Genomic DNA, 7500 nt, shown 5'->3' with positions numbered 1-7500 from the left:
GAATTTCAACTCTTTGTCCGTTTTTTCCCACAAGGCTGAAATATGTGCCCTCGCTTTGAAATAAGTAAGCAAGGTTAGTTTGTATTTCATCCAACAATCTGTGCTACAAATTATGGCTACAGTATATGCAATTTCATCCACTTTTTGAGATTGCCTTTCGCTTACGGCCACACCGGCCTGAGTACGCCTGATCTCGTCCGATCTCGGAAGCTAAGCAGGGTCGGGCCTGGTTAGTACTTGGATGGGAGACCGCCTGGGAATACCAGGTGCTGTAAGCTTTTTGTCACTGCCTTGTGGAATTTCAACTCTTTGTCCGTTTTTTTCCCACAAGGCTGAAATATGTGCCCTCGCTTTGAAATAAGTAAGCAAGGTTAGTTTGTATTTCATCCAACAATCTGTGCTACAAATTATGGCTACAGTATATGCAATTTCTTCCACTTTTTGAGTGACACAAAGATGCTTATCTAAATGGTGGAAATGCAACAGCTGTTAATCAGGCTCACTTTGACTTTACATGGTGCACCAAGAGATAGTTTCTCGCTTACGGCCACACCGGCCTGAGTACGCCTGATCTCGTCCGATCTCGGAAGCTAAGCAGGGTCGGGCCTGGTTAGTACTTGGATGGGAGACCGCCTGGGAATACCAGGTGCTGTAAGCTTTTTGTCACTGCCTTGTGGAATTTCAACTCTTTGTCCGTTTTTTCCCACAAGGCTGAAATATGTGCCCTCGCTTTGAAATAAGTAAGCAAGGTTAGTTTGTATTTCATCCAACAATCTGTGCTACAAATTATGGCTACAGTATATGCAATTTCATCCACTTTTTGAGATTGCCTTTCGCTTACGGCCACACCGGCCTGAGTACGCCTGATCTCGTCCGATCTCGGAAGCTAAGCAGGGTCGGGCCTGGTTAGTACTTGGATGGGAGACCGCCTGGGAATACCAGGTGCTGTAAGCTTTTTGTCACTGCCTTGTGGAATTTCAACTCTTTGTCCGTTTTTTCCCACAAGGCTGAAATATGTGCCCTCGCTTTGAAATAAGTAAGCAAGGTTAGTTTGTATTTCATCCAACAATCTGTGCTACAAATTATGGCTACAGTATATGCAATTTCATCCACTTTTTGAGATTGCCTTTCGCTTACGGCCACACCGGCCTGAGTACGCCTGATCTCGTCCGATCTCGGAAGCTAAGCAGGGTCGGGCCTGGTTAGTACTTGGATGGGAGACCGCCTGGGAATACCAGGTGCTGTAAGCTTTTTGTCACTGCCTTGTGGAATTTCAACTCTTTGTCCGTTTTTTCCCACAAGGCTGAAATATGTGCCCTCGCTTTGAAATAAGTAAGCAAGGTTAGTTTGTATTTCATCCAACAATCTGTGCTACAAATTATGGCTACAGTATATGCAATTTCTTCCACTTTTTGAGTGACACAAAGATGCTTATCTAAATGGTGGAAATGCAACAGCTGTTAATCAGGCTCACTTTGACTTTACATGGTGCACCAAGAGATAGTTTCTCGCTTACGGCCACACCGGCCTGAGTACGCCTGATCTCGTCCGATCTCGGAAGCTAAGCAGGGTCGGGCCTGGTTAGTACTTGGATGGGAGACCGCCTGGGAATACCAGGTGCTGTAAGCTTTTTGTCACTGCCTTGTGGAATTTCAACTCTTTGTCCGTTTTTTCCCACAAGGCTGAAATATGTGCCCTCGCTTTGAAATAAGTAAGCAAGGTTAGTTTGTATTTCATCCAACAATCTGTGCTACAAATTATGGCTACAGTATATGCAATTTCATCCACTTTTTGAGATTGCCTTTCGCTTACGGCCACACCGGCCTGAGTACTCCTGATCTCGTCCGATCTCGGAAGCTAAGCAGGGTCGGGCCTGGTTAGTACTTGGATGGGAGACCCGCCTGGGAATACCAGGTGCTGTAAGCTTTTTGTCACTGCCTTGTGGAATTTCAACTCTTTGTCCGTTTTTTCCCACAAGGCTGAAATATGTGCCCTCGCTTTGAAATAAGTAAGCAAGGTTAGTTTGTATTTCATCCAACAATCTGTGCTACAAATTATGGCTACAGTATATGCAATTTCTTCCACTTTTTGAGTGACACAAAGATGCTTATCTAAATGGTGGAAATGCAACAGCTGTTAATCAGGCTCACTTTGACTTTACATGGTGCACCAAGAGATAGTTTCTCGCTTACGGCCACACCGGCCTGAGTACGCCTGATCTCGTCCGATCTCGGAAGCTAAGCAGGGTCGGGCCTGGTTAGTACTTGGATGGGAGACCGCCTGGGAATACCAGGTGCTGTAAGCTTTTTGTCACTGCCTTGTGGAATTTCAACTCTTTGTCCGTTTTTTCCCACAAGGCTGAAATATGTGCCCTCGCTTTGAAATAAGTAAGCAAGGTTAGTTTGTATTTCATCCAACAATCTGTGCTACAAATTATGGCTACAGTATATGCAATTTCATCCACTTTTTGAGATTGCCTTTCGCTTACGGCCACACCGGCCTGAGTACGCCTGATCTCGTCCGATCTCGGAAGCTAAGCAGGGTCGGGCCTGGTTAGTACTTGGATGGGAGACCGCCTGGGAATACCAGGTGCTGTAAGCTTTTTGTCACTGCCTTGTGGAATTTCAACTCTTTGTCCGTTTTTTCCCACAAGGCTGAAATATGTGCCCTCGCTTTGAAATAAGTAAGCAAGGTTAGTTTGTATTTCATCCAACAATCTGTGCTACAAATTATGGCTACAGTATATGCAATTTCATCCACTTTTTGAGATTGCCTTTCGCTTACGGCCACACCGGCCTGAGTACGCCTGATCTCGTCCGATCTCGGAAGCTAAGCAGGGTCGGGCCTGGTTAGTACTTGGATGGGAGACCGCCTGGGAATACCAGGTGCTGTAAGCTTTTTGTCACTGCCTTGTGGAATTTCAACTCTTTGTCCGTTTTTTCCCACAAGGCTGAAATATGTGCCCTCGCTTTGAAATAAGTAAGCAAGGTTAGTTTGTATTTCATCCAACAATCTGTGCTACAAATTATGGCTACAGTATATGCAATTTCATCCACTTTTTGAGATTGCCTTTCGCTTACGGCCACACCGGCCTGAGTACGCCTGATCTCGTCCGATCTCGGAAGCTAAGCAGGGTCGGGCCTGGTTAGTACTTGGATGGGAGACCGCCTGGGAATACCAGGTGCTGTAAGCTTTTTGTCACTGCCTTGTGGAATTTCAACTCTTTGTCCGTTTTTTCCCACAAGGCTGAAATATGTGCCCTCGCTTTGAAATAAGTAAGCAAGGTTAGTTTGTATTTCATCCAACAATCTGTGCTACAAATTATGGCTACAGTATATGCAATTTCTTCCACTTTTTGAGTGACACAAAGATGCTTATCTAAATGGTGGAAATGCAACAGCTGTTAATCAGGCTCACTTTGACTTTACATGGTGCACCAAGAGATAGTTTCTCGCTTACGGCCACACCGGCCTGAGTACGCCTGATCTCGTCCGATCTCGGAAGCTAAGCAGGGTCGGGCCTGGTTAGTACTTGGATGGGAGACCGCCTGGGAATACCAGGTGCTGTAAGCTTTTTGTCACTGCCTTGTGGAATTTCAACTCTTTGTCCGTTTTTTCCCACAAGGCTGAAATATGTGCCCTCGCTTTGAAATAAGTAAGCAAGGTTAGTTTGTATTTCATCCAACAATCTGTGCTACAAATTATGGCTACAGTATATGCAATTTCATCCACTTTTTGAGATTGCCTTTTGCTTACGGCCACACCGGCCTGAGTACGCCTGATCTCGTCCGATCTCGGAAGCTAAGCAGGGTCGGGCCTGGTTAGTACTTGGATGGGAGACCGCCTGGGAATACCAGGTGCTGTAAGCTTTTTGTCACTGCCTTGTGGAATTTCAACTCTTTGTCCGTTTTTTCCCACAAGGCTGAAATATGTGCCCTCGCTTTGAAATAAGTAAGCAAGGTTAGTTTGTATTTCATCCAACAATCTGTGCTACAAATTATGGCTACAGTATATGCAATTTCATCCACTTTTTGAGATTGCCTTTCGCTTACGGCCACACCGGCCTGAGTACGCCTGATCTCGTCCGATCTCGGAAGCTAAGCAGGGTCGGGCCTGGTTAGTACTTGGATGGGAGACCGCCTGGGAATACCAGGTGCTGTAAGCTTTTTGTCACTGCCTTGTGGAATTTCAACTCTTTGTCCGTTTTTTCCCACAAGGCTGAAATATGTGCCCTCGCTTTGAAATAAGTAAGCAAGGTTAGTTTGTATTTCATCCAACAATCTGTGCTACAAATTATGGCTACAGTATATGCAATTTCATCCACTTTTTGAGATTGCCTTTCGCTTACGGCCACACCGGCCTGAGTACGCCTGATCTCGTCCGATCTCGGAAGCTAAGCAGGGTCGGGCCTGGTTAGTACTTGGATGGGAGACCGCCTGGGAATACCAGGTGCTGTAAGCTTTTTGTCACTGCCTTGTGGAATTTCAACTCTTTGTCCGTTTTTTCCCACAAGGCTGAAATATGTGCCCTCGCTTTGAAATAAGTAAGCAAGGTTAGTTTGTATTTCATCCAACAATCTGTGCTACAAATTATGGCTACAGTATATGCAATTTCATTCTTTTTGATGAGCATGCCTTAGTCTGCAACAGCCTGAATTTTGAGCTTTGATCTGTGCTACCTTCTCGCTTACGGCCACACCGGCCTGAGTACGCCTGATCTCGTCCGATCTCGGAAGCTAAGCAGGGTCGGGCCTGGTTAGTACTTGGATGGGAGACCGCCTGGGAATACCAGGTGCTGTAAGCTTTTTGTCACTGCCTTGTGGAATTTCAACTCTTTGTCCGTTTTTTCCCACAAGGCTGAAATATGTGCCCTCGCTTTGAAATAAGTAAGCAAGGTTAGTTTGTATTTCATCCAACAATCTGTGCTACAAATTATGGCTACAGTATATGCAATTTCATCCACTTTTTGAGATTGCCTTTCGCTTACGGCCACACCGGCCTGAGTACGCCTGATCTCGTCCGATCTCGGAAGCTAAGCAGGGTCGGGCCTGGTTAGTACTTGGATGGGAGACCGCCTGGGAATACCAGGTGCTGTAAGCTTTTTGTCACTGCCTTGTGGAATTTCAACTCTTTGTCCGTTTTTTCCCACAAGGCTGAAATATGTGCCCTCGCTTTGAAATAAGTAAGCAAGGTTAGTTTGTATTTCATCCAACAATCTGTGCTACAAATTATGGCTACAGTATATGCAATTTCATCCACTTTTTGAGATTGCCTTTCGCTTACGGCCACACCGGCCTGAGTACGCCTGATCTCGTCCGATCTCGGAAGCTAAGCAGGGTCGGGCCTGGTTAGTACTTGGATGGGAGACCGCCTGGGAATACCAGGTGCTGTAAGCTTTTAGTCACTGCCTTGTGGAATTTCAACTCTTTGTCCGTTTTTTCCCACAAGGCTGAAATATGTGCCCTCGCTTTGAAATAAGTAAGCAAGGTTAGTTTGTTTTTCATCCAACAATCTGTGCTACAAATTATGGCTACAGTATATGCAATTTCATCCACTTTTTGAGATTGCCTTTCGCTTACGGCCACACCGGCCTGAGTACGCCTGATCTCGTCCGATCTCGGAAGCTAAGCAGGGTCGGGCCTGGTTAGTACTTGGATGGGAGACCGCCTGGGAATACCAGGTGCTGTAAGCTTTTTGTCACTGCCTTGTGGAATTTCAACTCTTTGTCCGTTTTTTCCCACAAGGCTGAAATATGTGCCCTCGCTTTGAAATAAGTAAGCAAGGTTAGTTTGTATTTCATCCAACAATCTGTGCTACAAATTATGGCTACAGTATATGCAATTTCTTCCACTTTTTGAGTGACACAAAGATGCTTATCTAAATGGTGGAAATGCAACAGCTGTTAATCAGGCTCACTTTGACTTTACATGGTGCACCAAGAGATAGTTTCTCGCTTACGGCCACACCGGCCTGAGTACGCCTGATCTCGTCCGATCTCGGAAGCTAAGCAGGGTCGGGCCTGGTTAGTACTTGGATGGGAGACCGCCTGGGAATACCAGGTGCTGTAAGCTTTTTGTCACTGCCTTGTGGAATTTCAACTCTTTGTCCGTTTTTTTCCCACAAGGCTGAAATATGTGCCCTCGCTTTGAAATAAGTAAGCAAGGTTAGTTTGTATTTCATCCAACAATCTGTGCTACAAATTATGGCTACAGTATATGCAATTTCATCCACTTTTTGAGATTGCCTTTCGCTTACGGCCACACCGGCCTGAGTACTCCTGATCTCGTCCGATCTCGGAAGCTAAGCAGGGTCGGGCCTGGTTAGTACTTGGATGGGAGACCCGCCTGGGAATACCAGGTGCTGTAAGCTTTTTGTCACTGCCTTGTGGAATTTCAACTCTTTGTCCGTTTTTTCCCACAAGGCTGAAATATGTGCCCTCGCTTTGAAATAAGTAAGCAAGGTTAGTTTGTATTTCATCCAACAATCTGTGCTACAAATTATGGCTACAGTATATGCAATTTCTTCCACTTTTTGAGTGACACAAAGATGCTTATCTAAATGGTGGAAATGCAACAGCTGTTAATCAGGCTCACTTTGACTTTACATGGTGCACCAAGAGATAGTTTCTCGCTTACGGCCACACCGGCCTGAGTACGCCTGATCTCGTCCGATCTCGGAAGCTAAGCAGGGTCGGGCCTGGTTAGTACTTGGATGGGAGACCGCCTGGGAATACCAGGTGCTGTAAGCTTTTTGTCACTGCCTTGTGGAATTTCAACTCTTTGTCCGTTTTTTCCCACAAGGCTGAAATATGTGCCCTCGCTTTGAAATAAGTAAGCAAGGTTAGTTTGTATTTCATCCAACAATCTGTGCTACAAATTATGGCTACAGTATATGCAATTTCATCCACTTTTTGAGATTGCCTTTCGCTTACGGCCACACCGGCCTGAGTACGCCTGATCTCGTCCGATCTCGGAAGCTAAGCAGGGTCGGGCCTGGTTAGTACTTGGATGGGAGACCGCCTGGGAATACCAGGTGCTGTAAGCTTTTTGTCACTGCCTTGTGGAATTTCAACTCTTTGTCCGTTTTTTCCCACAAGGCTGAAATATGTGCCCTCGCTTTGAAATAAGTAAGCAAGGTTAGTTTGTATTTCATCCAACAATCTGTGCTACAAATTATGGCTACAGTATATGCAATTTCATCCACTTTTTGAGATTGCCTTTCGCTTACGGCCACACCGGCCTGAGTACGCCTGATCTCGTCCGATCTCGGAAGCTAAGCAGGGTCGGGCCTGGTTAGTACTTGGATGGGAGACCGCCTGGGAATACCAGGTGCTGTAAGCTTTTTGTCACTGCCTTGTGGAATTTCAACTCTTTGTCCGTTTTTTCCCACAAGGCTGAAATATGTGCCCTCGCTTTGAAATAAGTAAGCAAGGTTAGTTTGTATTTCATCCAACAATCTGTGCTACAAATTATGGCTACAGTATATGCAATTTCATCCACTTT

The 7500-nt window shown here is 45.6% G+C and overlaps 23 non-coding genes across 23 annotated transcripts; all 23 read left to right on the top strand.

Annotated features, from left to right (window-relative positions):
- The first annotated feature begins 159 nt into the window (after positions 1–159).
- On the top strand, positions 160–278 carry LOC118951581. Its single transcript, XR_005042980.1, has one exon. It is a non-coding gene; the product is annotated as a 5S ribosomal RNA (ribosomal RNA).
- Positions 279–539: 261 nt separating this feature from the next.
- LOC118951580 lies at positions 540–658 on the top strand. The gene has a single exon (XR_005042979.1). It is a non-coding gene; the product is annotated as a 5S ribosomal RNA (ribosomal RNA).
- A 177-nt stretch (positions 659–835) lies between these two features.
- On the top strand, positions 836–954 carry LOC118951579. The gene has a single exon (XR_005042978.1). It is a non-coding gene; the product is annotated as a 5S ribosomal RNA (ribosomal RNA).
- A 177-nt stretch (positions 955–1131) lies between these two features.
- Positions 1132–1250, top strand: LOC118951578. The gene has a single exon (XR_005042977.1). It is a non-coding gene; the product is annotated as a 5S ribosomal RNA (ribosomal RNA).
- Positions 1251–1510: 260 nt separating this feature from the next.
- LOC118951577 lies at positions 1511–1629 on the top strand. The gene has a single exon (XR_005042976.1). It is a non-coding gene; the product is annotated as a 5S ribosomal RNA (ribosomal RNA).
- A 177-nt stretch (positions 1630–1806) lies between these two features.
- LOC118951832 lies at positions 1807–1926 on the top strand. Its single transcript, XR_005043235.1, has one exon. It is a non-coding gene; the product is annotated as a 5S ribosomal RNA (ribosomal RNA).
- A 260-nt stretch (positions 1927–2186) lies between these two features.
- On the top strand, positions 2187–2305 carry LOC118951903. The gene has a single exon (XR_005043276.1). It is a non-coding gene; the product is annotated as a 5S ribosomal RNA (ribosomal RNA).
- A 177-nt stretch (positions 2306–2482) lies between these two features.
- LOC118951902 lies at positions 2483–2601 on the top strand. The gene has a single exon (XR_005043275.1). It is a non-coding gene; the product is annotated as a 5S ribosomal RNA (ribosomal RNA).
- A 177-nt stretch (positions 2602–2778) lies between these two features.
- Positions 2779–2897, top strand: LOC118951901. Its single transcript, XR_005043274.1, has one exon. It is a non-coding gene; the product is annotated as a 5S ribosomal RNA (ribosomal RNA).
- A 177-nt stretch (positions 2898–3074) lies between these two features.
- On the top strand, positions 3075–3193 carry LOC118951900. The gene has a single exon (XR_005043273.1). It is a non-coding gene; the product is annotated as a 5S ribosomal RNA (ribosomal RNA).
- A 260-nt stretch (positions 3194–3453) lies between these two features.
- Positions 3454–3572, top strand: LOC118951899. Its single transcript, XR_005043272.1, has one exon. It is a non-coding gene; the product is annotated as a 5S ribosomal RNA (ribosomal RNA).
- Positions 3573–3749: 177 nt separating this feature from the next.
- Positions 3750–3868, top strand: LOC118951897. The gene has a single exon (XR_005043270.1). It is a non-coding gene; the product is annotated as a 5S ribosomal RNA (ribosomal RNA).
- Positions 3869–4045: 177 nt separating this feature from the next.
- Positions 4046–4164, top strand: LOC118951896. The gene has a single exon (XR_005043269.1). It is a non-coding gene; the product is annotated as a 5S ribosomal RNA (ribosomal RNA).
- Positions 4165–4341: 177 nt separating this feature from the next.
- On the top strand, positions 4342–4460 carry LOC118951895. The gene has a single exon (XR_005043268.1). It is a non-coding gene; the product is annotated as a 5S ribosomal RNA (ribosomal RNA).
- A 223-nt stretch (positions 4461–4683) lies between these two features.
- LOC118951894 lies at positions 4684–4802 on the top strand. Its single transcript, XR_005043267.1, has one exon. It is a non-coding gene; the product is annotated as a 5S ribosomal RNA (ribosomal RNA).
- Positions 4803–4979: 177 nt separating this feature from the next.
- On the top strand, positions 4980–5098 carry LOC118951893. The gene has a single exon (XR_005043266.1). It is a non-coding gene; the product is annotated as a 5S ribosomal RNA (ribosomal RNA).
- Positions 5099–5275: 177 nt separating this feature from the next.
- On the top strand, positions 5276–5394 carry LOC118951892. Its single transcript, XR_005043265.1, has one exon. It is a non-coding gene; the product is annotated as a 5S ribosomal RNA (ribosomal RNA).
- Positions 5395–5571: 177 nt separating this feature from the next.
- LOC118951891 lies at positions 5572–5690 on the top strand. Its single transcript, XR_005043264.1, has one exon. It is a non-coding gene; the product is annotated as a 5S ribosomal RNA (ribosomal RNA).
- A 260-nt stretch (positions 5691–5950) lies between these two features.
- Positions 5951–6069, top strand: LOC118951890. Its single transcript, XR_005043263.1, has one exon. It is a non-coding gene; the product is annotated as a 5S ribosomal RNA (ribosomal RNA).
- Positions 6070–6247: 178 nt separating this feature from the next.
- Positions 6248–6367, top strand: LOC118951831. Its single transcript, XR_005043234.1, has one exon. It is a non-coding gene; the product is annotated as a 5S ribosomal RNA (ribosomal RNA).
- A 260-nt stretch (positions 6368–6627) lies between these two features.
- On the top strand, positions 6628–6746 carry LOC118951889. The gene has a single exon (XR_005043262.1). It is a non-coding gene; the product is annotated as a 5S ribosomal RNA (ribosomal RNA).
- Positions 6747–6923: 177 nt separating this feature from the next.
- Positions 6924–7042, top strand: LOC118951888. Its single transcript, XR_005043261.1, has one exon. It is a non-coding gene; the product is annotated as a 5S ribosomal RNA (ribosomal RNA).
- Positions 7043–7219: 177 nt separating this feature from the next.
- On the top strand, positions 7220–7338 carry LOC118951886. The gene has a single exon (XR_005043259.1). It is a non-coding gene; the product is annotated as a 5S ribosomal RNA (ribosomal RNA).
- The last annotated feature ends 162 nt before the right edge of the window (positions 7339–7500 follow it).

Source organism: Oncorhynchus mykiss, unplaced genomic scaffold, assembly GCF_013265735.2.
Source record: "Oncorhynchus mykiss isolate Arlee unplaced genomic scaffold, USDA_OmykA_1.1 un_scaffold_333, whole genome shotgun sequence".
NCBI classification, from domain to species: domain Eukaryota; kingdom Metazoa; phylum Chordata; class Actinopteri; order Salmoniformes; family Salmonidae; genus Oncorhynchus; species Oncorhynchus mykiss.
The sequence above is the reverse complement of the archived record's forward strand: the minus strand, read 5'-3'. Positions and strand labels throughout refer to the sequence as shown.